The following is a 12,697-nucleotide window of genomic DNA, read 5'->3' on the forward strand; positions in this document are numbered from 1 at the left end:
CCCCGCGGCGGGCCCCGGGCGGGGGGAGCGTCACCATCGGGCCCGGAGCCACCCCGGAGGGCTGCGGCCGCCGCGCCGCGGGCGGGGCGGGACCTCCCCGGGCGCAAACAATAAGGAAGTACGGGGAGGGTGCGACGGGCGGCCGGGCACGTCGTCCCCCGCTGCCTCGCGGCCAGGTCCCGCCGGGGGCCGCGGTTACCACAGCGAGGAGGAGCGAGCTGCTAGCAACGTGGTCGGTTTTACGGCTTTTGGAGGAGAGCAGGGGAACGGCCCGCACACCCACGGAGCCAGCGGCTCCGGCAAGCGGTCCCCCAGCAAGGCTCCTGGGGCGGGGCGGCGGCCGAGCGGCCCCTGGGCACCTGAGCAGAGCGTCCGGCTGCGGCTGAGAGAGCGAGACGCACGGCTTTCATGCTTCGATGGGTTCTGCCGAGGAAAGCATTGAGACTTGAACGCTAGGACAAAACCCCGGAGGCGGGTGAACGGAACACCAAATCCGTTCCCTTTTTAAAGTCGGATTTTTTTAAGCCAATCTCGTCGGCTGCTTTTTCTCCTCCTCATTTGGTCCCAGCAGTGCCCGCAGAAAATTAAGGCCAAAGGCTCTGGTGGCACACGTGCAGGTGCGGCCTTTCCTGACAGTCAGAACGTCCTCCGTTTTATTTTCTGAGGGTTACATGTGGCAACCAGCATCCTGCTAACAACGCCCTTTTATTACTTGTGCTCAGACCCATATCTGAGACCTTTTCCAGACTCTATGCTTTGTGCGCGCCATTGCTTATTGTCTGTGGTGATTTCCATGGATGACTGCAGAAACACTTTGTTCTTAAACTCCGTTCTTTTCCTCGGGGGAGAGACGCTCGTTTGTTTTACATCGTTTGTTTTATTTTGAGTGTGAAGTCTCACTGCCAAGTAGCGGCCTGCCAGTGAGTGAGTGCAGAGCCGCTCCTCTGCGGGCACAGTCAGGATCCCACAGAGGAGTGAGTGCCAAGGCGGCGGGAACATCGCTGCGCAGTTGTCGTATAGCAGATATTGCAGTGATGACACTCATACTGCGCCCTGAGTGAAAATTTGAGCAGCTAGCAGTTATTTCAAAGTGCCAAATAACGTGACTCCTCCAGCTCCTGGCATTGCACGCACCATTTGTTCGTAGTTCCCTTCAGAGCTTTGTAGGAACCGGAATGAAGGACAGACACTCTCTCTGGCATAGCGGTGCCAATGGAAAACATGACGAATAGCAGCTTGCTGTCAACTGCTCATCACCGATGCCCTGCTTTCAGCTCACCAGGCTGCCAACTGGGCTGTTTGCAGGGCAGCCCCGTACCCAGCCAGTCCCAGGGAGCTGGTGTGCCACCCTTTGGATCTTTAGGCAGCCTAGTTGTAATGGAAGTAAATCATGGAGTTACTGAGCCGAGGTCTGCAATGCCCTGTGAGAAGGCCACAAACAGTCAGAACAACAGACAGCTGTGCTGGGTCACTGTGCTGTTAACACTGACTTTGGCCAAAAGAGGATGCAACGTAGGCCCTTTGTCACCCGTGCCTGGAAGTGAGACTCACAGCTCACCCATTCTACTTATGTGGCACCTGGAGTTAACCATGCTGAAACGAAGACTGACCAGGTGAGCAGCTAGTTTCAGGGCTGTGTGATAGAGAGATCCTGCAGTCTGCTCCAGCAGGTGCTGGCTGCGGTGAAGCACCTTTGGAATGTTGCTACACCAGTGCATGCAGCATGCACTGAGAAACAAGCGAGAGGAGCCAGAAGCCTTGGCTCGGTCCCAGAGCCACGACATCACTGGCATAAGTGAAACCTGGTGGGCAGAGCGCTGTGACTGGTGTGTCGCAATGGACTGTTCTGGGCCTTTCTGCAGGGACAGGCAGGGCAGGTGAGGTGGGGGGTGGCTGGGTGTGAGGGAGGGGCTGGGCTGTACAGAGCTGGCAGCTGGTGATGGCACAGTTGACAGCCTCTAGGTAAGGATTAAAGGACAAGCAAATAAAGGGGATGTTGTGGAACACCGCTGTGGGCCACCCAGTCAGGACAATGACACTAATGAATTATTCTTTAAGAACTAAAAGATACCTCTAGATCAACCACCCTTGTCCTTGTCCATCTTTAGTGATAAAAGGAAAACTGCCTCCAAAACTTTAGCCCCGGATATGGGCAGAGCAGACTTCAGGCTGCTCAGGGCACTAGTTAGCAAGGTCCTTCTCATGCTCCTCAGCCTGCCCACCTCCTCCCAGAGCTCTGTCCCCAGGCTGAGCAGTTCTGACCGCCCACCCTGTCCCAGTGCTCCCCAGGGTCACCTCTGTCCGTGTGGGCAATGGCCACCGTCACTGCTGGCCCCTCAGTCCCATCAGCCGCTCTCTGAGCACTGCCAGCTCCTGGTGGGTCTCTGCTGCCTCAGGATCTGACCAGCACGAACCGCTGTGCCGCCATCCCCGCACCCTGCAGGATGCGCTGGTGCCAGAGCTGCTGGTGACTGTTGCCAGCAGTTATGCCGTGCTTAAATCAGCCACCATTGCTCCTGACCCCATTAGCCGAAGTTTTAAGCAGCAAAGGGGGAAAATGTGCTGTTCGCTGATAATGCAAAACCATCTGGAGTAATAAAAATGGAAAGATTTAAGCAAAATAAGGGACTGTAAAAAGAGAAACATACTGTAAATATTGTTAAAAAATCAGCGATACTGTGGGAATTAATATACATTCCTTGTATGCTCCGCAAGTCTGGGAGATAGGCCTGCAAGAAGGACAGAAATTTAGAAAAAGCAGTTAAGACAACAGGAATCCATACTACATGAAAAGAATTTAAAGGAGGCAGCAGCGCACAAGGATTGGATTTTTGGTGTTAGCCATTGGCTAGTATTCCAAAAGTGAGTGCGGTCTGAAATCAGATAAATCTTTATGACAGGCACTAAAGTGATGAGAGGGGGCATTATTTAAGCAGTTCTCTCTGAAATATTTCAGAATTGATTCCCTTAAAAGAATGGGGCAGAGTACTTCCAAGTACTATTTACTGCATTTGTTATTCAATAAATGGTTGAGATAGAACTGGGGACATTTTTTAGTAGAAGATGGCAGATTCACAGTCAGGAGGCTTTTTGCATTTCCTGAAGCACTGCCAGTTATGTTTAAAGACATTTGACGTGAATAATCCACTGAGCACCTTTCTTTACCCCCCTCCATGTTTCCCATCTTCCTCCCTTGCCCCTCTAATCCCCATCCTGCATTCAACACACTCATCCTCCAGGAGCATTTTCATCCTGAGATGACTACTGAGGGACACGAGAAAAATAGGAATGCGCAAATCAGTGGTAAGTGATTCCCGGCATCGCTTTCTCAGTTCTGACCGTGACTGCGTGGTGATGCGCTTCTCAGGATTTGTTAGATTGGAGATTTTGGTTTGCTGCTTTGGGAGGGAGCTCTGTTTGATGTGCGGTTTAATAAATTCACTGAGCTCCTTGGATCAATAGTCATCACTGGACACAAAATGAACATAAAAATATTAGTTTGCAGACACCCAGAGTCATGTAACTGGAGGATTCTGTTGATTCAACTCAGCCACACAATTTAATATTGAAGATCATTCATGCGCTTTTCATCATTTCTTTTTATCCAATTTTGATGTTAGCTTCAACCTTCAAGACCAAAACTAGAAGATTTTCCTATCAGTCGAGGTGGAAAATACGGCATAGAATGAATCTTGTTCAAATACACCATATTGCTGCAATTTCCCCCTCAAGTCTTTACTAAGAAAATCTTCTGTAGCAATAACTTATCAGAAAACTTGAATGAGTAATAACTACTAAGAGATAATTAACAATTTATAGGGATTTATAGATATGCAGGGATTATCACAGTTTGTACACTATATTAATAACATCTTTTCCCAAATTCTAGCACCATTAGTTCTGAACTATCTTCTTACTTCACTTCAAAAGTCATCTTCTTCATCCCAGTTGTAACAGTTGAGCTTGCTGTACAAAAATGGCAAGGAAGATATTAATGGTCTCCTCGATTATTTAAAAAAAATAAATATTCCATAGCTCACAAGAAATTCTAGCTTCTTTGTATTCTGTAATAAGGACAGAATTTCAGTTTAATGCGTTTGCAGGATGATCAGACACTGAATGAAAGATTCAGTGGGTCTATATAATGTGACTAGATGTTATTCAGAATTAGATTATTAGACCTAATTTTCTTCTTTATGCAGGAATCTTCTTCATCTGGCTGGTGGCTCTTCAGCAGCGTCCCCCAGAGCTCAGTTCTAAGCCTGGTTCTGTTCAACATTTTTATCAGTTATCTGGTTGCATCAGTGGTGTGATGTGGATCAAATTCAACTATTATACGCCATTGTAATGCATTGGGCTTCAGTGAGAATGGAGCTCCATCTTATGCAGAGTAGTCTTATATAAAGGGCATTCTACATGAACTTGTACCCAGATGGTTTCTGTTTTGTATTTTTCTGTTTGTCACAAGAAGAAGGCCTGTACCTCACTCAAAATCAACAGAGGCATGAACTCGTTTGGACTCCACTAGGACATCAGGGCTGGCCAGCTGGTCCGAAGGGCCTTTGTGATGTCAGCTGGCAAAGCCTCTGCTGGGCTTTGCATTGTGTTGGACGTGGATTTTGAAAAATCGAACTTTAACCTGACGTCATCAGCTCAGGTGCCACTCTGTCTTTCAGGAAGCTAGAGTTGTGCAATGCAGCATGTTCTAATAACTCCTAGCTAATGCAGGGCAACCTTTTCGGCTGGGCAGTCACAACTGCGTAAGTAATACATCAGCTGTTTCTCTCACTTGTCTTAAAATACTGTGTAGACCTACATAGTCTGCATAGACCCTATGTTAAAAATTATTTGTTCGAATGTGTAGTTTTCCAAATGGCGGGACAAGGAGTAAATTCAGCCCTGAGTCTTTGTGGTTCCCCAGAACTGCCTCAATTCGAGTGCATTATGAATTGCTGAAGTATGTCAGAAGGTGGAAAAACAGGTATCTAATAGGAGATCCTGTAAGAGAGGCACTTTTTATTGCAGTCATTTTTATCCTCATGACTTACGACAGGATTGTTTCAGTTGATGCACGTACGTACCAGCAACTAGGTGTCTGTAACACAGTACAGTACTGCTACAGGACAGCAAAAAAGAAAAACAAAAACCCCTGTAAGATTTCAGAGTTGAATTTCAGTGAAGGAAATTGATATGTATTTCTAAAAATATATATATATATATTGCAGTAGGAAAAAAAAACAGCAGAAATATGTGCTACTTTAATGTTACTGTACTGTTCTAGCAACTTCATGCACTCTGGAGTGCATGAACAAGAAACCCAGGATTGCATGATGCTGCCTCACTCTGCAAAAGCAATGGATCGGCATAGTAATAATCATTGCAGTATACAAATAGAAATCACTGACATAGCTGTGCATGAATGAAAGCATGCTCAATCCTGCATTGCCAGAAGTAAAAGATATATAGATATTTATATTTCATTGACTAATAATGCAGTAGATCATACATACTCTGAATTCAATCCCACAATTCCATTACCTTCAGTAGGAAAGGCAGAAAAGAAGCCCCATCTAGTGGTGTGGTTGATTATAATTGCTTTTAAATTTCATTTGGTTGCAAATACATTCTTCCCCAATAACAAAATGAAAATGGAAATAGCATGCAAAGGATCGACTGTTCTGCAGACTAAGCTCGCATTGTCTAAAATTTTAAAATCAGAAAACGCTTTAAAATCAGAACAGCAATTTTATTGGATAAGACACTGTGCGTCCCATCTTCAAGGGAACTCAAACTGTTCTATCTAGAATAGATTTGGAACATTCTATTCTGAAAAACAAAGCCAGTGCTTTGATCACTTTTTAATGTAAGAAAACGACTACAATTTAGGAAGCTGCTTTCTTTCTCCCTGCTCCCACTATAATTTATCACCTTGAAAGGTCATAAAAGTGGTACCTTCTTGAATATATTGACAACACACAGTAGAAGAACCTGGGTGTACAGAACAGTTTAGATAAAAACAAAAGCTCAGCCTGACCAGTACCTGCACTGGATATTTACAAAGCTCTGCTGAATGAACTGGAGTGATGCTGATGGTCAAGTAAAATCATAGAATCATAGAATCATAGAATCAATCATAGAATCACAGAATCATAGAATGGCCTGGGTTGAAAAGGACCTCAAAGGTCATCGAGTTTCAACCCCCCTGCTGCGTGCAGGGTTGCCAACCACTAGACCAGGCTGCCCAGAGCCACGTCCAGTCTGGCCTTGAATGCCTCCAGGGGTGGGGCATCCACAAGCCCCCCAGGCAACCTGCTCCAGTGCGTCACCACCCTCTGAGTGAAAAACTTCCTCCTAATGCCTAACCTACATCTCCCCTGTCTCAGTTTAAGACCATTCCCCCTTGTCCTATCGCTATCCACCCTTTTACTGAAACCCAGAAATAATTTTAGCAAGTATTTAATGGCATATGTTAGTGTAGATGCAACATGTAAATAATTTCAGTGAATTCACTGCTTTGCAGGACTGGGAGGTATGTGCCCCCAAGCTGGCACTGTAAAATGTTACAAGTATTATCAAATACAATATTAACTAGCTAAGTAACACTAGAGTTAGCTACTGAAGTTCTTCACCTAATTCCTTGTGCAAACTCATGTTTACTGCTGCTCACTGAAGCAGTAGCAATTTCAGTGGCAGTTTCAAGACCGTTCCCAGTATCCTAGCCAAAATTTGTGCTGAACAACACGAGTCTTATATCTAAAACCTGTCCTGCAAACTCAAGTCAGTAAAATACACTTTGTCTACTCTTTTTTTTTGCATCTGCATTTCAGTTGTGATATATGTTATATTTCCTCAAGTCAATGCATTGTTATTTTTTTTAAGGAGTAAAGCAGAGCTTAATATTAATCACTGGCAAAAATCTATGTTAAAAAAAATGTTGAGGAAACAGATTTGAGCACCCATATGTTAGAAACTGCCCAAAGTGATGTTGCCTTTCTAACCGTAATGCAGTGTTTTTGAGTGTATTGTTTAGGTTACAGCCTGTAATGATGTATTCCTCTGCCATTTTCCCCTCAGGGCCATCACGTTAAGCACACAAGATAGACAGCTACTCAATGCTTTTGTTACTGTTTTTCTCTACATTACTCAGTGTGTAGCTGTAGGCCTTACTTATTGAACAGTATTCCAGTCCTGTTCTGGAGATACAATCGGATTTCCTCATGGGGTTCTCCATGGTGCGTACTGCATAATCCATAGTGCATAGTACATGGTACTTACATGGAGTAAGTGGTGTGTGATGGGAGATTAAACCTTACCAAAAATATTATCAAGATTCATGTCTACATGAATTGAGATTGCAACCTTAATGAAATTGCTTGAGGCTCCTGGTTCCCGGTACATGTTTGGCATAATTCACAGCAGTTTCCATTTATGAGCCATCTGTACATAGTAGACACTTCAGATTATCATACAGTAAATATTTAAGAATAAATTTAGCTAAATATGCTGCCTTTCCTGGTATCTGGACTACTAATCTGCTGTAGCTTCTGCCTCCATTTCCATATCCAACTAAAACAAAAAAAGATGAATCCCACATGTCTCTCATTTCTTTTCACTCCCAAACTGATGAGGCATTTAAAGGCAGCTACTTCAGTGATTCAGTACCTCATTTCTAGTGTCTATAATGTGAAGATGATAGATTGTAAATGCAACCTAATGGTGCCAAAATTGAGTTGTTTATCTTTTTACTTGGTGAAGCAGAAGGACTCAAATTACTTCAGTTTGAAAATATTTCAAGCAGCAGCTACTCTGTAAGGAGTTCAAAAGCAATTCCTTTGAAAGAAGACACTTCTTTTTCAAAAGGGATGTTCGTGAAAAGGAAGTGTTGCTGTTCACGCTCTGCTCTGTCTCCCACACAAACAACGGATGTGCGTGAGCACAGTTAAAGTCAAAGGAAAGTTTTTACTGTTCTAGATTATCCTGTTCACACCACCACTTGGTCAGTGTCCACTCACATTGGAAATGCTGCTTCATACCATCTGTAACTCAGCTGATGTTAAGGGAGTAATTCCCAGCTTAAACTGCTGTAAAAGAGTGCAGAATATAACTGAGAATCTTTTCAGTAAATCACAGACTGTAGAGTCTCAATTACTAATTGATTTCTGGTAGCTAATGCCTCCCACCCGTGCCACTATTTCCTAATTATATAAGCAGTCCTAGCCAAATCCTTTCAAACTGATCATCTTACTTGCACACCTAAAGATAACAAGATCAAGAGTAGCCAGGTTAATCTTAGAGAGCCAAAATGTGGAGCCCTTAATTATCTCGTGGAGTGATTTAGTAATCAGACTGGAGTCACACAGAGAAGTAGCTTAATGACCAAGGAGGAAGAATGAACTAATGAACACAGTAAAACTTTAAGAGCCATAGATTCATTTTCATTCTGAATATTGAATGGGTTCAGTGATTAAATTAAGTGACTTCTAGGCTTTCTCTTTCAAAGGCCTATTTCAAGAGTAATTTTCTCTCCAAGTTTTCCTTTTTTATGCATTGTGCCAAAGATTCTACGTATTTTCACTTAATTTTACATGCCATTTTCTACTTATCCCCCTAACTGAAGACAAAATGGAAATTCATACTCCTCCCATGAGAAGGATACATCTATTTCCCCATACAAGTCCCTCTCTTCTCACTCTACTAACACAAGGTTTATCTTGGCCAAATGCTGAGTACTTTTGTTTAACTGTGAGGCCTGTCTTCTTTTCAAATTTGAAGACTAACGACTCTATATAACATTCTGTCATTCCTGCCATATGTTTAGTGGGTGTGATTTCATTATGGTTTATGACTGAATCCATTTAGTCATCATTTCTTGACTCCTGTTACAGAACAGGAAGATCCATAAAGTATTGGCACTGAACTGTGCCACGGTGCAAGCAGCTTTGTTTTTCACATTTAAATGCAACGGATAAATGCAGCGAGGTGGTGACCTTTCAGTATGTTCTGCAGAGAGCAATAATCCTCCAAGCAACCAGTAAAGTTCAAAAGCTTATTTGAGGTGCTGTATCTTCACACTGATGTGATTTTTGCTGCTTGATTGATTGAATGGATGGTGCAGTTTCTTGCCTGGATTTTTTGTCTAAAACTACCCGACATACAAAGGCTTGCCAGTTTCCTCACAAATTTGGCCAGAAGCAGGAGCAGCAATATTGGCGAGAAGTTCATCCAGCCACAAACCGCTAGCAGGCAGAATAAAGACTCTGGCTCTAAATAATTTTTACTCCCATCATGGCAAATAGTAACTGGTTTGCCGTAAATGGCTTGTGTACCAAATGATGCAGAAGCTCCCAGACCTCAGGTAAAAAGATGACCTATAGCAGCAAAACTTTTGATTAGTTTTGTTCTCAAACACTTCATCCAGGAAAAAAAAAAAATAATGGAAAAGTGCTTGGGAGACCTCCACTCTTAAAAATGATGAAGACCAGAAAAGATCATGTCATCAGGTAGACTGGAAGCTTCATTGACTGTGACAGGAATGAATTACTCTGCACTGATCTTAATAGAAAATGTACTGTACTTTGAAAATTAAACTTCAACAGGGCCTTAAAAAAAAACTAAACATAACTGTGTACAGGAGAAAATATTTGGTTTTGTTTTCTCTTTGCTTTGAAGGTGCATCAAAGTGCACTGCTGGAATCCCAGGAGCAGGACCAGTGTTACTGGAAATACAGCGCTCTAAAGATATTATGAAGGCAAATTTTGCAGGGACAGGTAAGATCCTTTACCACACCAACTGATATAACTGGAAAAATTTACTATTATGAGTTAAGTGCTGTGAGTTTAATGTGATGGCATTAATTGACAATTTGGGAAAAATGTGTCTGTTATCTATAGAGTTGGGGAAGGAGAACTTAGCAACGGAAAAGGCATCATTGTTTTCTTATCTTGTTATCAGAGAAGGAAAGGAACACCTATTTATTGCCCATGGAAGGTCGAGTATTTACCTGAGTGTGGAAGCACTCTCCAGGGCACTTCAGAGCAAACAAGTGAATGTGGCCATATTATCCTCTGCTGGAAGTGTGCGTGGAGAAATGTATTCCTGACTCATCCTCAAACACCATGGAGTAGCTTGCCACAAAGGGTGCCTCTAAATAGCCACAATGCAACCAACAATGGATCTGTTTAAAGGAGGACACAAAGTCAAGAAAATTCCCCATCACCATGCAGGGCCCAGCCAAATTCTGTTCCTTAAAAGGCAAGCAGAGCTGACTGCTTGAAGATCAAAACCACTCCTGCTCCTTGGAACCCCGTCAGATGAATGATCTTTCTCTTTTCTTCTCCCGCTCTTGTATCACAAGAATGAGTGAGTTTCCCAGATTATAAAGGGTTGTTTTAAACTATAAAAGAAGCGGATGCCTCATGTGGAGTTTGTTTGTTTGTATCTTGTTTTGTTTTGTTTTAATGGCATTTAAACTAAAACCTGCGGCTCTGTCCATAGCTAGCACTCACTATTCTTCCTGGCTTGAAAAGCAGTGTTGGGGAGTAGCTTGGCAGAAGCTTTGTTTGTAATCTCCTCGAAAAACAAGGCTGAGTGGGATCATTTTTACAATCCTTCGCTGCTCTGAGCATTTGGACCAAAGCGTGTAAAAACAGGATATAAAGCTAACTATCAAGATCTTCACCATCTTTCCACTTTCCTCAATGAAAAAAGCAGCTGACAAGGGTCAAGTGAAATGCCATTTTTCAGTCTTACGCACATTATTATAATTTCGGATAAACAAGGCACCAGAGATAATTGCTTGTTTCTGTTTTGCAAATTACTAATTGCGATAGCCAAGGTTAAAAGGTTTAGACAGCTTCCTTCCTTCTCTCTGGCAGTCAACAATATTTAAGAAAGAAAAAAAGAGCGACTCAAAAAGCAAAATAACTTGATTCATCTTAAAGACACAAACCAAATTAAAAATACAAATGTGACAAGTACTTGTTAAGATTTGATTTTATGAACGTCTAGGTACTTTAGTCATGTTCATCATAGAAAATCCACCGGAAAGAATGGGTTAAGGCTGCCCTTCTATAATGAAAAGATAATATGAAAGAAATACCTGGACTTCACAATTAGAGATACTGCACATAATGTGAATCAGGCTTTCCTTTCCAATTTCAGTTGTTTTGTACAGAAATTGAATCAATTTTTCTCTAGTTCCAGGAAATATCTTAGAGACCCTTCCCTATTCCAGGCTATTACAAGAGGTTGCCTGAGGCACTTCTTTCCTCCTCCTGACTACAGGCTGTAAGTCTCTGCAAGCATGACGAAGCTGAACTGCAGTAAAACTGCATTACCCTGACACTGGTTTGAAAGCCCTAGGAAAATTGCAGTAGCTTTACTGGGGCCAAATAATTTAAATTATTTGAAGTTCAGAATGTCTTTTTTTTTAAAAAACAATATGCAGAAACCATACACCTAATTACTCACAAAACTGTAATCATCACTATAAAAATGTCAGCATTTACCAACAATTAGCATACAGATATCTAGCTCATTATTTAAGGGGAGTAATTCTGTATGTTACAGCACAGACTACTGGACTGCTAAATGTCTTTTTTTCTAATGTAGTTCAGTGTCTTCTTGCGGTTCTCTAAAACAGACATACCCTATAGTAGGACAGCTGACTTATGAACCAAGCTAACTGAACAACGGTATAAATCCTTCGATGCTCCACTGAACTGCAGTGAAGTACATGCCTGCCAAAATCCCCCAAATACTGACTGAACTCTCTTGAATATGCAGCCATGAATCTTGATTCTGTTGCTCTTTCCACAACATATTTTTTCCACATTTCTTTCCCAATCCATTTGTATCCCTAGCAGAAAACATAAATTACTTTTGTGAGAGAAGCTCACTAAAAAAAAAAAAAAAAAAAAAACAAAAAAACCCAACAAACCACCAAAACAAACCCAACTCCACAGGCTGCCTTGAATATAGCTGAATTTCCTCTCTGGATGTCTGGGCTTATTGATCAGAGGCTTGAACTTTTCACCCCGTTAGCAGAACAGGCTTCCTAATCATCAGAGAGTAATGTTTGTCTGCTCACAGAGGCTTCTGCCTGCGGGTACGGTAATAACTGACATCCATCAAGTAGTGCTTTTCCCATTAATTTTTGCACGCTTTAAATTAGAAGACTACTATGATTAGATAGCCATTCTTGATTCGTAAGAATCCAATTTACACAGGCAATGTAAGTGCAGATTTCAGACCTCCTCAACCAATGTAAATGAGATGGGAACCTCATGATGTGTACAGGCCACTGAGTTCAAAGCATCACTGTCCTGAAGTTACTTTATTAGCAAGCACCCGGAAGGCATGTACCCAGAAACAAGTGGGTCCAAGCCAGCCTAACAAGCCAGAAGCACTGAACTGGTAGCTTCTCAGGAGCATCCCGCCTACCATTAGCCAAATGCGGTTCTTTAATGCAGAGCATGCAAAGATCAGCCTTCTCACAGTGCCCCTATTTACAGTTAAGTCAGCAATATCACAGACACTTAAACAGAGACAGAACACCAGAAAAGTGCAGTCTCCACCTGAAGCAGAACCTTGACACACAGCTCACTGAAGCTTCAGGCATAATATGCAGATCTAGAATATCAAAGTGCTATCTATTTACCTCTGCCAATGAACTGGCCAGGTAGAGAATGAGAGTGC

The 12,697-nt window shown here is 42.7% G+C and overlaps 1 long non-coding RNA gene across 2 annotated transcripts; it reads left to right on the plus strand.

Moving 5' to 3' along the window:
- On the plus strand, positions 22-11,372 carry LOC110394595. Of its 2 annotated transcripts, none has more exons than XR_002435728.1 (5): positions 22-1,613; positions 3,240-3,303; positions 4,203-4,760; positions 9,670-9,768; positions 9,953-11,370. It is a non-coding gene; the product is annotated as an uncharacterized LOC110394595 (long non-coding RNA). The 2 variants fall into 2 exon arrangements; XR_002435729.1 differs by lacking the exon at positions 22-1,613 and adding an exon at positions 1,624-1,877 and having other exon boundaries at positions 9,953-11,372.

The sequence above is a fragment of the Numida meleagris genome, chromosome 2, assembly GCF_002078875.1.
Source record: "Numida meleagris isolate 19003 breed g44 Domestic line chromosome 2, NumMel1.0, whole genome shotgun sequence".
NCBI classification, from domain to species: Eukaryota; Metazoa; Chordata; class Aves; order Galliformes; family Numididae; genus Numida; species Numida meleagris.